General features: G+C 34.5%; 1 protein-coding gene across 20 annotated transcripts in view; it reads right to left on the bottom strand.

The window, feature by feature from the left end:
- Positions 1-21,108, bottom strand: part of LOC145283718 (complexin) — a 665,844-nt gene that overhangs the window by 362,266 nt on the left and 282,470 nt on the right. Inside the window, exon 1 of one of the 20 annotated variants that reach the window (XM_080132757.1) lies at positions 6,001-6,101. The exons of the other annotated variants lie outside the window; for them this stretch is intronic. The gene's annotated coding sequence lies outside the window, so the exon portion shown is untranslated. Of the gene's footprint in view, positions 1-6,000; positions 6,102-21,108 lie in introns of those variants that run through there. 20 annotated transcript variants of the gene reach the window in all.

Raw genomic sequence — 21,108 nt, 5'->3', positions numbered from 1 at the left:
AATTCTCTGCGTAAAATCGGTGATGTCATCATTTTGTGCGTACATTCAATATTGACGAGTGACCAAAAGCGCTAAAAATGAATAATGGCAGTAACGTCTTTTTGTTATTTTTTTTTTGTTATATTTTTATATTTACACACATATTATATTTATTAAAAAATACAAGTTTATAATTTGAAAATATTTATGTATTTGTTGTTATACAATGTATATGTATCTATATGTGTGTGTGTGTGTGTGAATTCAAATGGCTAACGTATTAATAGGTTATACTTTATAGATTTCCATATTTTGGGGGGTTAAAAATCCACTAAAGAACGTAGATACTAGTGATAAATAAATCAATTACAAAAACTAAAATGAAAATCATCTATTCGTATATTTAGTAAGATTCTTGATTTCGAAGTTTTCTGGATAAAGTGAAAAAGAAAAAGAAAAATGTCCAATTAAATATAACATAATTCGATAAAAATCCTATCCATTGTATTCAGTTATTAAAATGGTTGATTGAATTACAGCTGTTATCATTAAACTTACAAAATGTATTAAGTACAGCAAGAAATCGTCTTACTGGCACAATGTTAAAAACAAAACTTTCCCTTCAAAGATGGAATACGGCTACCTCATCTAAGAAGGTGCTAACTAATAAACTAATTCCTGACTTGACATAGTTCTTTCGGTAATGACACTGCTCTACTCAAAGAGATAAACGAGATAAAAAATCTTGACCTTCTGTTCGACTCCTGCTTCAAGCCATCAAACAAAGAAAGACTAACTATTTCTCATACGACGTTCTTTCTGGAAACTGATTTGTGAAAATCTTTCTCTCTTTTTATGCTCTCTTGTTAGACCACTGTTAAAAGCTTGATATCCGATATAGGCTATTGAAACAAATACAGATGAACATTCTCAGTTGTAAAAACCAAACACATACATGTGATAGTACACTAGTATTTTTACATATAGATAAACATTATCCTGCGACAATAAAATAAAATAAGCCTGGTAAAATAAGCCTGGGTCTGATTTTACCACATACGCCAAAAAATCCATAACACTAAACAAATCTAAAATCCATGTGATTCAGGGGGGGGGGGGAGATCTGAGCATCATGATTGGCAGGAGTTCTTTAGATCACCAACCTGAGGGACCTGGTTGGCATTTTCTGAATATTGGTCTTTATTTCAGTGAATGGAATACATCAGACCAAAGAGAGATAAATATGATTAGTTCAAGCCAAATATGACGTAGATGAAGAAATGAATTCTAAACGAAATTGGACAAGTAATGAAGTGTTATCACAAAACCAAACTTTCCAAACAAAGAGGGCCCTTTTGCACTTATACAATAAAGCACTATTTTTCATTGAATGGTTTTTCTTCAAATTCGCTCCTGAAATATTTCCCCCTTTTTATGTGTCCCTTGTCAGACCACTGTTAGAGCATGGTATTCAAACCTCTTCTCCATATCTAATACGTGATATCCAGCATCTGGAGAGAGTTCAAAGACTGACTTCCCATATTAATTCAAGTCCATGCTAATTTGACATAATGTGCGGACCTGAATTTATACGAAATCTGAAGCAAACAATTATTATAAAAAATTCTATTGATTTGCAGATGATAGTTATTTATGATACAAGCAAGAAGATCCAGAATTGTCCGCAATTGAAACAAGAACCCTATATCTGCTTACCCAGCCCATAACACCAGCTAATTTTTTTTTTTCTGATTATATTTTACATTTTAAAATATTCAATTTCCCAGGTGGGGTCCACACATTCATTGGGTTAGAGAGATGTAAGTATAGTGAGACTTATTCACATAATTTTTAGTAAATTTATCATATTTGATTCTCTGTTCTCTCTCTCACACACACACACACACACACACACACACACACACACACACACACACACTTCAGTGCATATCTGTAAGATTCTGTTGGGAGACGGCTAATGTGACACAATGGAGTAGATAAATATCTCCACTAGATCATCTGTAAAAGTTGAGTTTCGAATGTAGCAGCAAGTCCTGGGAATATATCTGAGAAAGAACAGTTGGAAATAGTCATACACAATCCACTGTGACTATACGATTCGTACCTAGAAAACAGAACTATTAAACCTGAGACAGTGACATGAAACAAGAAGGGGGAAATGTACAAGATCGAAATGAAGTACAATCTTTAGAAGATCTCTATCATTTCATAAATTATAATAACAACTCATGTAAAAGAAAATTGCAAAAAAAAAAAAATACTTGGCAAATATAACCAGTGAACCAAATGCAAGAGAGATAATAAAAAAAAAACAAAAAAACAATTGCACTTAAGGAGACCTAGATTTGCCCAGTTACCAGGGTCCTCCTCTTGGCGTTGCAAACAAAGTCTAATGCAAATGCAAGCCAATACGGTCAGAGCCAACGCAGCTGACGGAGTTGCTGTAAAGGCATTGCAGTGCTTCACCATCTACATATCGGGAATCTAAACCATATTTTTGTCAGAGTTTACTCCTTCAGACTTTGTCTTTTCCAAGGCATCCACAAGGCAGTTGAGCTATTTACCCATAGCTTGTTCAAATGTGAAAATATTTCCAATTTTGACAAAACTAACAGAGTCCTCATCATAGTTATGGTTGTATAAAAATTAAAAAAAATAAAAAATCTTAAGCGATTCTTCTTGAAAAGACCCGAGCAAAAGAAATGCGAATTCAGTAACTGAAAATAACATGTCATAATATAGCCATTATTTAATCATCCTGAACTCTAAAATCCTATAATATTAAATACCAATACAAATAAAGATTGCATTTCTAACGCACAAAGTTATATTGTGCGATTTTTAAAGTTGACCAAAATAGCATTTAAACGGAAATATCAAACCGTGATTCAGATTAATAAATTTTTATTTGTTATTTGTGTACCATGTTATTGGCAGTTAAATAAGATACTTAGCTACAGTGTTTGTATATATATAAGCATAAGCATAAGCCTGACGAATCCTAGAGTGGATGAAACGCCGAATATTCAGTGTAGCTTAATCGCCATTTATATTTTATAAATTACTATATATATATATATATATATATATATATGGGAGCATATTTAGGCAGCATATTCTCATTGAGACAAGTGCTATTAAAAACCACCGAATTTTTCTGTTTCACTATTTTCTTTTTTACCTTCTCCAATCTCCGATTAATTTTTTTTGCGTTTTTCTCAAAATTGTTTAGCTTGGATCCATAAGTTTCTTTAGCAAGCACTTTCGATAGGAATACTTCCATCATCCTCAGGCATATTGCGTTACAGAAAGGTTTTTAATTATATATATATATATATATATTATATATATATATTTAGTGGAAATGGTAATTAATAAAAATTGAAGAAAGTGCTCAATACCGTTGTAGAGCAGATAGGCGTTTTATTTTTTATTACCATATCTTTCTGTTAAGTTACATTATTGTTTCAGCTACTTGGCCGTTTTTTTGGCCGTCTGTAGCATCCTCAGACTTTTACAGAAACCCTGAGTCTGAGGATGCTACAGACGGCCAAAAAAATGGCAAAATAGCTGAAACAATAATGTAACTTAACAGAAAGATACGGTAATAAAAAATAAAACGTATATATATATATATATATATATATATGTTGTCACGATCACATGGTGGCTAATTACAAGTTAATTAATTTTTTTTGTACATTAGTGTAAGGACGATTAATTGGAATCGAAAATCAGAACAATTGGGGCTATCGGAATCGGATATATATCGGAGATGCCAAAAACGATTCTTTTGGTTATCTTTATTATTTGATTTGGTTTAAAAACAAAATTTTCCACTGCTAACGATCAAATAATAAATATTTATTGATTTTAAACAATCAGTAAAACTAACATCTATAGATCTCCCCCTCCACGAGTGTTTATTTGTACGTTTAAGAAAATATCTGCACGCTAAACATATTTTTTTACAGTAATCGGGAAAAATAACAATGCCATAGTTAAATATATATATAGATATTTATAAGAATCGAAATCGGTAATTGTATTGGAATCGGGAATTTAGTATGGAATCGATAACTGTATCGGAATCTGGAAAATATTGGAATTGTCCCATCACTAATAAATGATTCATTAAAAATGTGCCGCCTACATTGTACTAAATAATGCAATACACAAAAATCAATGAGAAAGTGTGACATTTTTTTTTTTTTTTTTGCAAAGAAGTTACCACTCGAGACTACTCGAGGATAAAGGTTAATGGGTGTACGATAGTCAATGGAACAATATTGTAGCAATCATTAGTAGTGGAAATTTGATAAATTGGATTACTTAAAGGGACAGCTTATCAAGAACTTGTTTATGTTAGACTTGAAGTCAACCATATTGTAGTCAGCTGGATAGCAGGGAAATGGATGCAGTTCTAAGAAAGAAGCTTTGTTCATGCACAGATAAAGAGTGGGGGAAATTATTGATAGTTTTTCGTGAAAGTCTGGCAAGGGGGATCATAGATTGGAGCTCAGACGAGCACTTGTCATGAAAATAACGATAAAGCAGAGAGACTCGCAAAGTCTTTTTTGTGGGAAAGAGGTTGTAGGAAGAGAAAAGAGCATCCCCTATTAGGCTATGAAGTCTATTTTTACTCTTAAGGCAGGATAAGGTGCTTCTAGGTGCTTCAGAGTTATCTACCTTGGGTGAATCTTCAATGTTAGAAACTAGTTTAAGTTGTTGGGGAAAAAATGGGCCAAAGGGCGACACTCGAAGGCGAGCAAGGAAACACGAATGTGGAATTCGCTCGGCGCACACCATTGCCGACTGGAAGAATTTCTTAAAAGATATTTGCGAGGAATATTTTCTAAGGAATCCACGGCAGATAGGGGGCCCAGGCCATACGGTGGAGAGAGATGAGGCTTTGTTTAACTGTAGAACGTATAATGACGGCAGATTACTCACACTGGTCTAGTGGTCTGGGTATTCAGTGGATATTACCCCGCCAAAAAGGAGGGTTTCTTGGCGAGTATACCAAACTGGACTGCCGAAACCCTCATTCCATTAATAAAACAATATATTCTGCCAGGGACCACGGTCGTATCAGACTGTTGGAAGGCATACAGCAAATTGGGGGAAGAGAGGTATCGCCATTTGATGGTGAACCACAGCCTTTACTTCGTAGATCCTGAAACAAAGGCTATGACGAATCATGTGGAGCAAATGTGGAAGGAAGCAAAACAACAAAGTAGAATACAGGAAAAACCAGGAGCTTTTGGACACATATCTCCTAGAGTTTATGTGAAGGCAAACATTTGGTAATGCTCCGTTTGTCTCCATATTAGGTCACATCGCCGAAAACTACTCGGTTGATGACGAGCTTCCTTGCACATCTGCTATCACCTCTGCGTCCACTTTGACGTCGTGTGGTGCCCTCCAACAGTCTGAGGAAACCACAACACCTGTTTTAATATGAAAAATAGGATATTCCACCAAGTTTTCTTTCAGTTTTTCTAGTTTCCGGGTTTTTCCTTAAAAACAAAACAAAACAAAAAAAAGTGTTTTGTTTCAACTTTTCTATTTTTTCAGCCCCCCCTAAATATTCCTCGAAAGAATTTATTTGACTTATCTTTAAATCTTTTCTCGAATAAAAAAAAACACAAAAAAATAAATTTTTTTTTCTTGAAAAAAAAATAAAATTAAATAAAAAACTTTATAAACACAAAATTCCTTGAAAGTATTTAGTTGACTTACATTCGAACCTTTTCTTGTAAAAAAAAAATTATTTAAACACACACACACACACACACACACACATATATATATATATATTGTTATAACATTTTCCTTTACAGTTAATAAAACATATATATATATATATATATATATATATATATATATATATATATATATATATATATATTGTTATAACATTTTCCTTTACAGTTAATAAAACTTAAAAATTAAGGTAGGGTTTTCTTTTCTTGTAATGCTTTAATCAGCAACGCTCGCCTTAATCTCCTCGGGGACGCTCGGCTTACTCCGGCTGTTGACGTCATGTTCCGGGGAAAGCCGGGCGTGCGCTGAGTTACGTCCGGATCACTCTCTGCATGAGTACCTAAAAGCATATAAGATATCAACGGATACACACTCGAGGGTCAAAGCATTGAAAAGAATATGCTGTTTCCTAGCCCTAGTAATTACTATGATTCAGCTTGTAGATACTATGGTTCAGCTATGAACCATAATATCTACAGGCTGAATAAATAAAAATTAATAAAATAAATAATAAAAAATCATAGGGTTCTGCAGACGCATCTGTCATACCAAAGAGTCGTTGTTTTTTGTTATTGAATTAAAGTTTAAAAGCAAAAAGTCACATACTATGGTTTAGTTGTGCTCCCAGACAAACAAACATACCAAAATATATGTCACTTCTATTCAATGGGAAGTATCGACACGAGAGGAGGGGGGCTGACCCTAGCGAGGAAGAAAAAAAAAAAGGAGATAGTTTCACCCAACAACGGCAACTGACGGAGAAAGAAAAAAAAAAAAAAAAGAGAAATACCTTACCTTTATTTTCTTGCAATAGGTTGCCGTTGTTACGACCTCGTATAGTAAATTCCTGAACCAAGGTCATATAATTATCACAGGAAAAATAATCAGAGTACCGAAAGGATCTTAATAGTCAAATATAGACAAAAAAAAAAAAAAAAAAAAAAAAAAACTGGCTTGAGCCAAAACGAGAGCGAAGCGGCGAAAAAAACAAAACAAAAAAACATGCGCAACGAGCTTCTTTTATGGCAGACGAGTCACATGACATCGATAACAAATAAATATAATCCCTAGCAAGGCATTCGCTTCTAAGTCTCAAACTCTCGTCAAAAGCCGCAGGAAAATGGGTACCTTAACTTTTTCTGACATTCAAGCTGGTTAATATAAAGAGAATAATCACTGGGATTATATGCCTCATAGAAAGACATATAATACCAGTGACTCTCTTGTCAGCAGTCATTCGGTTTGTGTGTCCGTCCGTTGGTCTGTTATGCTTACGATTGAGACAGAATTTTGAAAGCTAAACTTACCGACTGAATTAACATACGTTATATATGTTCTTGGAGTTTTTCTTTCCTTCCCGTGACGAGACTCTTGAGTTAAATGATTGTTGATTAATTAAAGTTAAGACAACAAGCGTTTAAACGCTTTACAAGAGAAGAGAGAAGAAGCACTCAAGCGAAATTGACGGCCGCAGTTATGCATTGTCTTTGTGAATCGCGTTTAAAATGAAATCCATAAAATAAAGATGCGAAAAGCAATAAAAAGCCCGGCAGTAAAACCCAAAGTACTTTTCACTTAGTTTCTAGAGCTACTCGCTGTGTGATTTATCGCGTAAGCGTTATGTGCTGAGAGGTTCTACGGTGAAGTGCAAAGGCAGATATTTAAACACAGAACATTCACAGCAGACACTCGTCCAGCAATAACACTGCCAACAGTTTCCCTTATTATCTATCTGTGCCCAAAAGTAAACGTAAATTCCACGAACAATGTTTCATATCCGTCTGCAGAAAACAATACCGCAGGGCTGCTCACCAGCTGACTATAACATGGCTGCTTTCAAGTCCAACATGAACAAGTTCCTGTTAAATAAACAGACACTAACCCACTTCCATCATTTCCGATAATCGGAATGTCGTCTCACCGGCCACCTGACACTCATAAACCCTTCTCTTCGAGTGGCCTTTGGGCCTTGATAAATGGACACCCCACCTCTAGTAAATATAAGTAGCTAGTCAAGAGTTTCACTGTTTTTCTTTTTCGTGAACTTAAAGCCTGATAATGAAAGTGTAACGATAGAAACAACCCTTATCAGCTCTTAACTATATTACATGTTTTGTATGTCGAGTTGCCACTTTCTGGAGAAAGAGAGAAAATTCCAGCTCGTAATTGTGGATTTTTTTGTAGATGAGACTAATTTTCATATGCGAGCAAGTGATTTGCATATTTTCGCACGTGCATAAAATTAAGTCACCTTAATTGTATGCACGTAAAAATATTTAAATATATAGATGTACGTACAAGGATCATTCCAAAATTAAAGCCTCCTATTTTTTTTTTTTTACACAAAAAGTTGAAAAGCTACGAAGATGGGAATGGTACCATTAAAACAAGCGGCCTTTGTGTTCCAAAATTTATTTTTCTTGCATGAAATGCTTTTCTAACTTGTATCTATATGAGTAAAGAAAGGAGACTTAATCTTTAGAGATAACTGATAATAATAAAAATAGATAGAATAGAATAATCATATCTGCAAATTTTCATTACAAAAGTGAAAGCTTAATCTTCAAAATAACTGATAATAATATAAAGAAAGGAAAGAATAACCATGTAGAATTGCACATTTTTAGTATGGCTTTTGTTTGTGTTTCATGTGTAGTGTAGTTGAATCTTGAAGTGTAACTCTTTTTTTGATAGTGATAGTTTCATGATTGCGAATATGTCGTTCATCACGTTTTGTGTTCGAACTCTTAAATTTTATTTTTTAATCTCATGGTGAGTCGAATTTAATGAGTGTTTATTAATTAAGAGAACAGGTTTGTAAATGTTTTATCGCATGAGAGAAAAGCACTCGAGGGAAATGGACAACAATCATCCAGTGTTATCTTTTCGTGAATCACGTTTGAAATTAAATCCATAAAAAAAAAGAAAGAAGAAATAAAAAGAAATCTAAAACCAAAATCTACAAATGGAAAGTTGAAATTCAGTACCTAAAGTCTTTGCTTCGACAACAGGAAGAGAACACAAAATTCGACCAAAAGTTAAAAAAAAAAAAAAGAAAAACATCAATAGAGGCCAATTCTTCTGAATTAATTTTGAATTGTTCATGAAAAAACAAAAAATTCTAATTTTTAGCAGTGCCGGCTAGATGATCATGTGTTCCAATTGACTGCATGATCACTGGTTTTGATTGGCTGAATGATCATTGGTTCTGATTGGCTGAATGATCACTGGTTCTGATTGGTTAGTTATTGTTTGTATGATTTGTTTATTCAAACTCTTGTTCTCATCTTGGGTTTTATTCTCATAACGTTTCGGCCGATGTAACTTCTTCGGGTGCATCTTTTTAAACTTGGAAAACTCGTAGGTAAAAGTTAATGTGACCGATAACCGAATATTAAATTCTTAATTTACTTTTCTTACAGGGTGGAACGATAAAATTATCAGCCTAGAAATGACAGGATTCCATTTCGTTTGATGAAAACTGGTTTTCTTTTTTTTTTTTTTGTAGATCATCTATTAGTTGACCAGTTGTGTACAAATCCCAAGAGCAATAGGAGCCTTCTATCATGTCTATCATGTTCTATCATAGGAGCGAGACTTGAGATTTGCCTATGTACAACTCATGCTCTCTACTGATCTAAGTTATGATAACAGGACCATTGCCAGCACCCACAAAATGCAAATCTAGATGGTTCAACACTTAAAGGCACAGCTACACGGAGTTTCCAGTGATAGTTATAGTCTTTGGTGTGGTTTCAAGTGAGGGCCACATCATGCCACCTCACATCTTCCAAGTCAGCTTGAAAGTGAACACCAAAGTGTACCTGGAGTGTCATGATCCCCTGGTGCAATCAGGTGGCCGCTGGCAGACTCTGGATGCAGCAGCAGGATTCAGCATCGGCCCACAAGTTCAAAGAGACCTAGGCTTGGCTTCAAAAGGGGTGCCATGACTTTGTAGCCTTCTTTCACTGGCCCTCGCTCCTCCTCTCTCGACCTAAACCTGCTGGACTACTTAGTTTCGTCATATGTCAAAAACATCACCAACATGACCTCCCACAACACCAAAGCCAGCTTGATCGTCACCATCTGCCAAGTATTTGCCGAGCTCCTGCCAGCGCTTGTGGAAAAGGTATGCTCTCATTTCTGGACCTGTATCAAAACGGTGAAGGTGACTACAGTGAATAGATGTCAGTTCTACTACATAATCAAGTTACCTGAATCGATTTTTCAATAAAAGTTTTAAAATAAAGCTGAAGTGATATTTTCTGTAAGACGACAAATTTATCATTCTACCTTGTCAAGTCTTTATTAAAATCAAGAAGACAACAGAAAATTTTGAAAATCCTAGTTTTTATTATAAAAGTAAATCTGTTTTGGAATTTTTGAGATGATCATAATTTGAATTATTTTTGGTTTTCAGATTTCTGTATTCATCTTTTACCAACGTCCTAACTGACATAATCTCCAACTTTCTTCAGGTTAATCTTGTTGAACTCTGGAATCTAAAGCCTTTTATTTAATCCATGGGATAGCTTGCTCTTATTTCGTCAGCCATGAAAACAGAAATCTTGAGTAATTTGTAATCATATTCTTAGTGATTGGTACTTGTTTTGTTTTATGATATACTAGCAGAGAGACTCGACATTGCCCAGGATTGAATGATGATCAACCAATGTTTCACACTCCCATACTTTTATTGTCATCGAAATTGATGAAATCGATCATTTTCAATCAAATCGATTGATTGCCTGCTCTAGGTGGGGACTCATTGCAGTGCATTTGAAGAAAGCTTCATATGCCTTGCCGCAATTACTAAGTCCACAATATATATTGTAGCCTTCATTGCACTGTAGAGAATCTACTCTTTATTTTATAAAATTACTTTTTATATATAATAGCTTGGATTTAAGTTTAAAATGAAAAAAGTCAAGTATCATGGGGCAATTGTGCTTTAAACAGATACAGTTATTTGGAATGCATCTCTGTTATATAAAAGAACCTACTGTTGATTTTATATGTCGGGCTTATGTGGTAATTAGACTTCTCAAATGCACTTGTGATGTTAGACTGTTTTAAGTGTTAATAATTCGTCAAAATTACCTGTTCATTCTTTCATCGGATTTTTTTAATTATCGATTATCGATACTTATTGAAGACATTCCAATACAAAACCTACCTAAAAACACTGGCAAGCAAATAAAGTACCTTATTGTGAAAATTCATAAAAATCGACCCAACCGTTTTGGAGTCCATAGGAATGAACTCACACACATACACAAAGTTCCTTTTATATAATTGTAGATAGATCTGTAGAACCCCTGTTTTAGCAACAACAAAAGTCAAAGAAACGGTCTCTGAAATATTCAATGGTAACTTGGTTGAAATATTTATTGCTGATTGGTCAGTTCTATTAAAACCATTAATTTCGTTTGATTGCTTATATCGCACTTCACTCAACCAGGAAGAGTTTGTCGTGGGAGCTGGGCACCAGTTCATGTTAACTATATAAGTAAAAGTCAAAGTTCTGCCACAAGAGAGATGCAGTTAGATATTCAACTTGTCCAACGAATTAGGAGAAAGATGTTACCAACTGCTATACATACTCTTGGCAGGCAAACACATTCTGACCACAGTCCCTTGTTACATTATATTGAATGCAAATTTATCACCGGCAACTACAAGGTAGCATCAACATGCCAACAGAACTTAAACAGAACTGCTATACTTTCAAACAATCCATCATCCTTGTGTGAAAGACGGTTAAGATAGTTCATGAATAACTTTGTCATATGCATTACTAAATTATCTCCCTTTGTTTAAACTTTCAGTGCACAAAATGTCATATGCAACCATAACAAATTACAACACTTTCCTTCTCATAAATAAATATTGTTCGTAACGTTCGTGATGGTTTTTATTTATGTTGTTTTCTATTGATTTAATGAAGCGCGAAACACCAGCTATGCGTTTAATGTTTAGTCAAAACTTCTATACAGAGATCTAATGTGTGTCACCGTGTTCCATAGCATATTTCGAGGGAAAACCTCTTTATCAAGTGGTAGATGTTTCAAATCTCTTGAAATCTGTGTGGATCGGTAATCCTACAGTAATTATTCATGTAGCTAGCAAGTAAATAGAATACAATTAAATTTATATTTTACATAAATGATGGAATGGTATTATTTTTATTAGAAACCAGTAAGCAAATTTATTGTTAATCTTGTAGACTAAATGCGAGAGTTATAATTGGCACACACTGACAACCTCAGTGTGTCAGGTTCAAATCCAGTCCATTCCACGGAAACATTTTCATTTGGGGACGTTAGCATACAACCTTCATGTGTTGTATAGCAGGGTATCAAAATATGTATATGTAAAATAAGGTTCATATTAGAATGATAGAATATATGAAAGGAGAGTTTATATCTTTCTTTATATGTGGCAGGCGTCTTCTTCGGTATCGATCACAGCTGATGATTAAAATTGCTCGATTATCTTAACCTATCTTTACCCATGTGTCTACTGTCTCTAAACTTTCTGAGAAGAGAGCCAATTATAACCCTCGCGTTTAATCTACAAGATTAGCAATAAATTTGCTTATTGGTTTCTAATAAAAATAATACCATTTCATCACTTATGTAAAATATAAATTTACTTGTATTCTATTTACTTACTAGCTACATGGATAATTACTGTAGTATAGCCATGAAACAAGATTACTGATCTACATAGATTTGAAGAGATTTGAAACACCTACCACTTGATAAAGAGGTCTTCCCTCGAAATATGCTTCAGAACACGGTGACACACATTAGATCACTGTATATAAGTTTTGACTAAACAAGTAAGCTTTACAATACAAAAGAAAAGACAAAAAATTGTTTTTATCCTCCTTAACACCTACATATTGCCACTTTTTGCACTGTGAAAGCCTTCTAATATTCTTTCATAAAAATAGTTAACACCTACATATTTCCACTTTTTAAGTGTAACATGAAATATACAGGTACGACAGTTTACGACAATAAAACATACTGAAATCTGGATGAGGGTTTCTAAGGGACCACACGTACAGCCGTTTATATTTTATATATATATTTATTCCAGTTGTCTTACTCCCAGGAGTCTGCCTTTATGTCTCTACATCTTTTTTCTTTCAGCTTCTGCTTCTAGTCTGAGTTTGAGCAGGCTTTCTCATGTCTACACGGTTTGCCAAAAACTCCTAGACTGTGCCGTCCTTGGCCACATGAAGATTCTGCACATGACGGTTGGTCACATTATCTGGCCAAATTTATTGTTTAACCTCCTACCAGAGGTCTCTTATGCAACACATGTGGTCCCTCCTATAAGTACCCAATGTCTTTCTAGAAAAAAATTCTAACTAGAGAGATAGCGGAGAAACGAATGCCAACAATAATCATCTGCTTCATACGGAATGAATTAATGAGTGATACTCAGCAATAAAATCAGGTAGGTGACGGTGGCTCAGTGGTTAATGACATGAACTGACAACCTAGGTGTGTCAAGTTTGAACCCAGTTCATTCCACAAAAATCACTTTCACTTAGGATATTGGTAACTTTCCTTGGCCTTTTGATAGGAACAATGTGTATATCTGTTCTGTCCTCGATCAGTGGAGGAGAAATCCTTCTAGACTGAGACAAGTTTTATTTTTGTTCTTATCCAGAGTGCCTCTTTTTGGGGAGCTGGATTTCCCCCCCACATTAAAAACTGACCTTGGGTCTAACTCTGCCCTTGTCGGGTGGAAAGTAAATAGGAACCTTTACATGGTGTCTCCTGTAAGCACTCGATATCCTTCTAGAAAGAATTCCTAGTAGAATGATATAGGGGAAACGAATGCCAACAAAAATCATCATCATCATGAATCATGACAAACAAACAAGCAGCAACAGTAACAGCAGCTATTTCTGGTTAAAGGTGCCATTTTTTTCCATTATTCTTTCTACCTTGAATTTGTGTTCATTTTCATAGTCACTATTACTATTTTAACTCATTTTGATTATGAGTCTTGGATATGACCTTAAACTATATCCGATGGTGAGGCCCCAGCTTGTGGGCTTTGGGGAGTGTGGGGCCATCCTTTAATTGCCATTGTTCCCACGTCCACCCAGAGTGGTAGTACTTGTTAGGGTCCAAATATGGGTTAAATAGAAATCGACTTGAAAACAACAAATATATTCTATTAAAACGTTTTCTTCAAAATCACTGGATTCGGCATTAAATAACCTGAAAAGGGTTAATATGCCGTAAAACAAAAACAACCAACCAACCAATCATTTTGATTATACAAGAAGAACGTGATTGGATTTTCCTGTGGGTGAAATCATTGACCTCAAAGGTTGCTATAATAGCTGATGTTAAATATAATGTCCCATTAATGTAAATAGTGGTTCAATGTAAAGCCTAAATTAGTAACCCTACCATGAACCTGTCTTTGATAACTGCAATTCTCGTTGTCCATGATAACTGCAATTCTCGTTGGTTCCAAAAATGGTAGAATGATTACGAAGAGGTTTCGTTTTTAATAACCGTATTAAAAGACATGGAACAAAAAACAAGAAAAAGTTAAAAAAAAAAAAAAGATGGAAAAGAAAACTTAAAAAAAAAATCACAAGGAAAAGAAAAAAAAAGGTCAAAACTCAAAACAAATTAAAAAAAAGCCAAAGAAAGATAATTATTTTTAATGGCAATTTTGGACATTATTCCGTGTTCTTTTTTGGGCATTTTTATGGGTTTTTTTTCTTGCTTTTCATATTTCTAATTTATCTTTATTTTTCTGTTATCTTTATTGCTTTTTTTCTTTTCTTTTATTGGAAACGTAAAAGAAAGAAACGTGAAAAACTATGTCAGTAAAAAAAGAGAAAGAGAATATGTAACAAAAAGAGAAAGAAAAATGCCAATAAAAAACAAAAAGAAAAAAACAAAGAAAAAAGAATGACGATAAAAATAAAAGGTAAAATGTGAAATAAAAGAAAAGAAATACTGATAAAAAGAAAAAAAAAGAAAAAATGTAAAAGAAATAAAAAAGAAACTGAACAAAAGAAAAAGGGAAAAGAAAATAAGGAAACAGTAAAAGTAAAAAAAGGAAATGAGGAAAACATAAAAAAGTAAAACAAAAAGTAAAATAAAAAGAAAAAAGAAAGAGAACAAAAGAAAGAAAGAAAACAATAAAGAAACAGTAAAAGTAAAAATAAAAATGAAGAAAACACAGACAAAAAATCGTAAAACAAAACGTAAGATAAAAACAAAAGAGAGAGTTCTGATTTATACATGAACAAAAAGTTTTGCTTAATTTCCAGCTTTAAAGGAAAATCATTCCATCTAGAAAATTCAGAATCTCAATTTCAAGGTCACTGATTTAACCTTGTAGAATTCCTAAAAGCTGATTGGCATTTTAGATGAACAGAAACTCATGTTATAATCTCTTTTAATGGTATTTTGCTGGAAAGGAACATTTGAAGCAAAAAAAGACATCCTACTTAATCGTGCAATTTCAATCATGTTTATCTTAACCTTCCTTTACCCATGTGTCTACTGTCTCGAAACTTTGAATGTGAGTAGAGAGCCAATTATAATCCTCGCGTCTAATCTACAAGATTAACAAAAAATTTGCTGATTGGTTTCTAATAAAAATAATACCATTTCATCACTTATGTAAAATATAAATTTACTTGTATTCTATTTACTTGCTAGCTACATAGATAATTACTGTAGTATAGCCATGAAACAATTATAATGATCCACACAGATTTGAAGAGATTTGAAACACCTACCACTTGATAAAGAGGTCTTTCCTCGAAATATGCTTCAGAACACGGTGATATACATTAGATCACTGTATAGAAGTTTTGACTAAACAAATAAGCTTTACAATACAAAAGAAAAGACAAAAAATTGTTTTTATCTTTCTTAACACCTACATATTTCCACTTTTTTGCGTTGTGATAGCCTTCTAATATTCCTTTATAAAAATAATTATTAATAATAATTAATACATGCTATGTTTTGCAGCATCTGTCAAAATCTGACTCCTGTGACGAGATTGTTAAAAGTGTTGCAAGAGGCAAGAAATTCATTTGTCTAGATAATTGATTCCGGTGGGCAAACTGACACAACTATTGATGGCAACCTTCTGTCTTGTGAGGCAATGGCATTTTGCATCTAGTCTGTTGCACTTCAATGTCTGCTGTAGCCATAGAGTCGACGCTGGAGTCGGAGTTTCCAGATGCAGACCTGGGCAGGAGATAAGGAGACCAAGATTTGCTCAGTTACCAGGATACCCCTCTCGGCATTGCTTACAAAGTCAAAATGAAAGACATGCCAATATGGTTGGAGCCAGCGCTGCTGCTGCAGGAGTTGACAGAAAGGTGTTGCAATGTTTTACCATCTGCCTATCAGGACTCCAAACTATGTTTTTGTCAGGGTTTACTTCCTTAGCCTTTGCCTATCATAGCTGAAAATTTGGAAATATTTCCAATTAACAGAAATCCTCATCGTAGTTATGGCTTTATCAAAATAAAAGCCAAATACTTATGCGATTCTTTAAAAAAAAACAAAAAACAATCTCTAAGTCACTATTACTATTTTAACTCATTTTGATTATGAGTCCTGGATATGACCTTAAACTATATCCGATGGTGAGGCCCCAGTTTGTGGGCTTTGGGGAGTGTGGAGCCATCCTTTAATTGCCATTGTTCCCACGTCCACCCAGAGTGGTAGTACTTGTTAGGGTCCAAATATGGGTTAAATAGAAATCGACTTGAAAACAACAAATATATTCTATTAAAACGTTTTCTTCAAAATCATTGGATTCAGCATTAAATAACCTGAAAAGGGTTGATATGCCGTAAAACAAAAACAACCAACCAATCATTTTGATTATACAAGAACAACGTGATTGGATTTTCCTGTGAGTGAAATCATTGACCTCAAAGGTTGCTATAATAGCTGATGTTAAATATAATGTCCCATTAATGTAAATAGTACTCCCTTATCCTTTGGCTTTCGTAAGGCAGTAAAACTATAGCTGAAAATTTGGAAATATTTCAAATCAACAGAAATCCTCATCGTAGTTATTGCTTTATCAAAATAAAAGCCAAATACTTAAGCGATTCTTTAAAAAAAAAAAAAATCTAAGTCTATGTATATCAATAAGTTGAACTGACTCATTTCTATGCATACCAGTTAGGGATTAGTCCTTGACAATAAGTTCGATAGTAACTTCTTTATTGTTGGGTTCATCCATCCATAACCTTGAGCCCCGGGGTGGGGGGGGGGGACCATCCATCTACAACTTTATAGATGCTTTTGTAGCGAGGAGTTTTTTTTTTCTGGATGAGGGTGCTGACCCACGTCCAACCTTCCCAGAAGGTTCATACAGCACCTGACCTTCTCAAATGATCATCCATCTGGTACTGGCCAGGCTCAACGTTGCTTAACTTTGGTGATCTGGCGAGAACCAGTGTGTCAACGTGATTATGTCGTATACATTATTGGGTTCAGATATGGTCCTATTCTATCTCAGGAGCTTCATACTACTTGGTCCCAATTGAAATGAAGGACTCCTGTCTTGAGAAAGTTTCCTCCTTTAACAATCTTTTAAGAGAGACCTTCAATCCAAACCCGAAATGGAACACTTACATCCAAACCATTGTCAAGGTCACTGGAAAAATAGTTGGATCATTCTACTGCTCCAGAAAGTATCTCACTCTTAACACAATCATCTAACTGTATAAGAGACAAATATATCTTAAAATGAAGAAATGTTGCCACATATGAAGAGGTGTTGCTCAGAACACTCGTTCCTGCCTCAACAGATTATAAAACCGACTTCAAAATCTAGCGAACCATTTTAACCTTCCTACTACTTCTTTTTCATAGAAGAGATGTTGCTAGCTTTTCACTATGCTATCGTTATTTTCATGACAGGTGCTCGACCGAGCTTCAATCTATGGTTCCTCCCTGTATAACATTCACAACAAACACTCGTCTAGCTACAACCACTTCCAATTGTTATTCTTTCTTTCTCTCTCTCCACCTAAATGTAAACGAAACTTCCACGAGCAGAGTTTCTTTCCTATAACTGCCCATCTGTGGAACACAATATCATAGGGCTGCTTTCCAGCTGACTACAGAATGGTCATTTTCAAGCCCAATGTAAACAAATTCTTGTTGAGCCGCGTTTTTAAATAATCAAATTGTGCCAAATCACCATCACCACCACTATTTACTAATCATCACAGTGTTGTCTCACCGTCCATCTGACACTGATTTGGCTTTCATCCTCGAGTGGCCTTTGAGCCTTGTTAAATCGTGACGCCTTAGTAAAAAAAGAATTATTTTGGAATCAAAGCTTGGAATATTAAGTTTTAAGTAGGGATGTTAAATTTAAATTTATATATTATTTAATTGGAATTCATTATTGAGACAAGTATTATTTATTGTGGACTATTATCCTCATTTTATTTTTTAACTATTGTTTCACAAAGTTTCGGCTAATTATTCCTCTGGCATTCGTCAGGTGGTAATGAGGATAATAGTCCGCAATAAATTAATAAATTTAAATTTCCTTTAAAATTAGAATACAACACAAAGTAAAAATTGAATTTTTATAGGCAGGAATTCTCCTAAATGTTTCAGTCGCATTAGTTTCTGGCTACTTAGACTGACTGCTGCTTTGCAACACAGAAACATTGGACGCCTTGGGATTCGCTCTCGGCTTAGAATAAAGTCACATGTATTCCCTTGCCAATCTCTTGTTTTTAGTTGCCAACTAGATTAAATGTCTTCGAAAGACTCCTAATTGCTTTTTTTCTGATGCTTTGTAAGAATCGAATCCATATTCATATTCAATGTTGGCTCAGTTTTGTACCAGAAATCATCACGAAAATTATAATAATCAGAGGAGTGAAAAAAAAGAAAAGAAAAAAAAAAAAAAAAAAAAAAACTAACAATGTTAACGTAGTCTTATTTGATCTTGGAAAGCGATCTGATTTGGCAGAGGCATTTGACAGTTTTGAGACAGCTTATAATTTACCATTTTTGACCAGCAGGAATCAAACTATCTGCCAGAAGAAACAGGCATATGTACACTAGCAGAATACTCATCTCAAATGAGTAAGATTATTAATACTCCAAACAGAACAGTCTCGCATATAATGTCAAAATGAAAACGCTTTGTGAGTATGAGATGCTCTCATCTGAAAAGAGGCCCATAGTCTGTTAAAAATAGTCCGATTAAAACAATCATATATATATATATATATATATATATATATATATATATATATATGTACACACACACACACACACACACACACAAGGGCCGTACCAAAAGTAAAGCCTCCAATTCTTTTTTTTAACTCAAAAAGTTGAAAAGCTACGAAGACGAGAATGATACCATAAAAACAAGCGACCTTTTGTGCTCCAGACTTTATCATCCTAAACAGTCATTACCATTCTCAATGCACTTTTGCCAGGAATTCAATGATACATCTCTGCTTCTGACACACGTCCATGACAGGAGTTGCCTTTTTTTTTTTTTTTTTTAGAGTCTCACACCGTCAATATCTAATAATAAAGATACAAGACTTTCAGGTCGCAAATGCATAACTTGTCATAATAATGCAATTTGTGATCCCCTCTGGTCCATTCAGGAAAATAAAAAATAGGAGGCATAATTTTTGCAATGCTCCTTAGATACATATAAGTTGAGTTTTTTTCTTTCATTGACATCTATATATATAAAAACGAAAATGTATGTATGTATGTATGTATGTACGCTTTTTCTCGATGTCCACAAAAGGCTTATTTCAGAGAAGCGCTTGCTCGGTTCACAACTTCTTAAAACTTTTTATATCATCTATAAATTGTAATATCTCAGAGTTATCCACGGAGCTCGCCTGTCTAATTTGATTGACTTTCGAACGTTAATTATTCCACATTTCCTGCATCGGCACGCGTTACATTCGGTTTACGGTATAAAAAAAAGCGAAACTCGACTCTAATCACAGGCCGAAAGCCAGTTTAAAAAACGGCCTTGTGCCTAATTTGCTCAGTGGGGAAGCAAATAAATACAACAGGCCGAAAGCCAGTTGTCTCAAGAGAGCTAAGTAACGTTTGTTCAATGTCAACTTCGTCATATCAGACTGTAGCTTTCATTTCGCTCCTCCTAATAAACAGGGAGCGGGTTTTTAAAACAAACAAACCGATTTATTCACCTCATTCAAAACTGTCCCGCATAAAATGCTTACTGCTGAATACCTATCGCCGTCACGTCAATCAAAAACGCGCACCTGTTTTTTTTAACACTTTACTATTTTCCAACTGCGCGTCGTGAAGGCTTCGTTTTTTTTTTTTCACGGGCACCTGTTTTTTTTTCACATTTTCGGGTTTTTTTCACATACCCTGAAAAACACCCGGGCAACGCCAGGTACCCCTCGCTAGTTGATATTAAAAGCCTACTTTTCTATTTAAAAATTGTTAAAACGAACTTCTTAATATACTCACTCATAAATATGCGAGTGACTATATGAAGGTTAACTAATTTGCATATTTCTTTAAAAAACGCTCGTTAATTAATAATTAATTAATTTGTTATAGTTTCTTATTAGATGATTGGTTTTATTTAACTATTATTATTATTAATTAGGCTGAATTCTATTTATGCATAGTTTCTACATTCTGCATAATTGTGTAGAATTTAAGATGTGAACATTCCAACGCATGGAAATATATATCTATAATATAAATCTCACTTGTCTGTTAAATGTATGCATGTATGTTCGTGTGTCTGCCTAAAACTTTCGACAGAGGCGACGAATTTTCATGAGATCAGGATCGTTTGGAAGCTCGACCCTACAGACGACAAATATCGAAAAATTGGCTAAAAATATTGATTCATTCACCCTTAAGTGGGCACTTTTCTACAGGGAGGGGTCGCCTTTTTTCACCAATATTTTTTAAAGTTATTCCCCTCTTTTCGATTGACTAACCTTAATTTAAACATTCGTCACTTCTGGTTTGGCGATGGGCGCAACAGCAAAGACGTCACGTTTTTTTTCACGTTCTTTTCCTCCTTCGCAGAAGGGTTCGAGCCTGCCTGCCTACTACCACTTTTTTTCTTTTTTTTTTTTTTTTTTGCTCAACACACACCTCCAAACACTTGGGAAATGCCGGGCACCCAGGCTAGTATATATATAAGTGACCTTTTCGATGTGCGTGTAAAAAGTCTCTACCAAACTTATCTCTGAATATTTGGTTTACAGAAGATAAATTTGATATACAGAGTATTTGGACTTGTAGCACACTTTCGATTTGGTAT

The sequence above is a fragment of the Euprymna scolopes genome, chromosome 8 (assembly GCF_053919585.1).
Source record: "Euprymna scolopes isolate OS-2025 chromosome 8, ASM5391958v1, whole genome shotgun sequence".
Classification (NCBI taxonomy): Eukaryota; Metazoa; Mollusca; class Cephalopoda; order Sepiida; family Sepiolidae; genus Euprymna; species Euprymna scolopes.
Note: the sequence above shows the minus strand (reverse complement) of the source record. Positions and strands in the feature narration are given on the sequence as shown.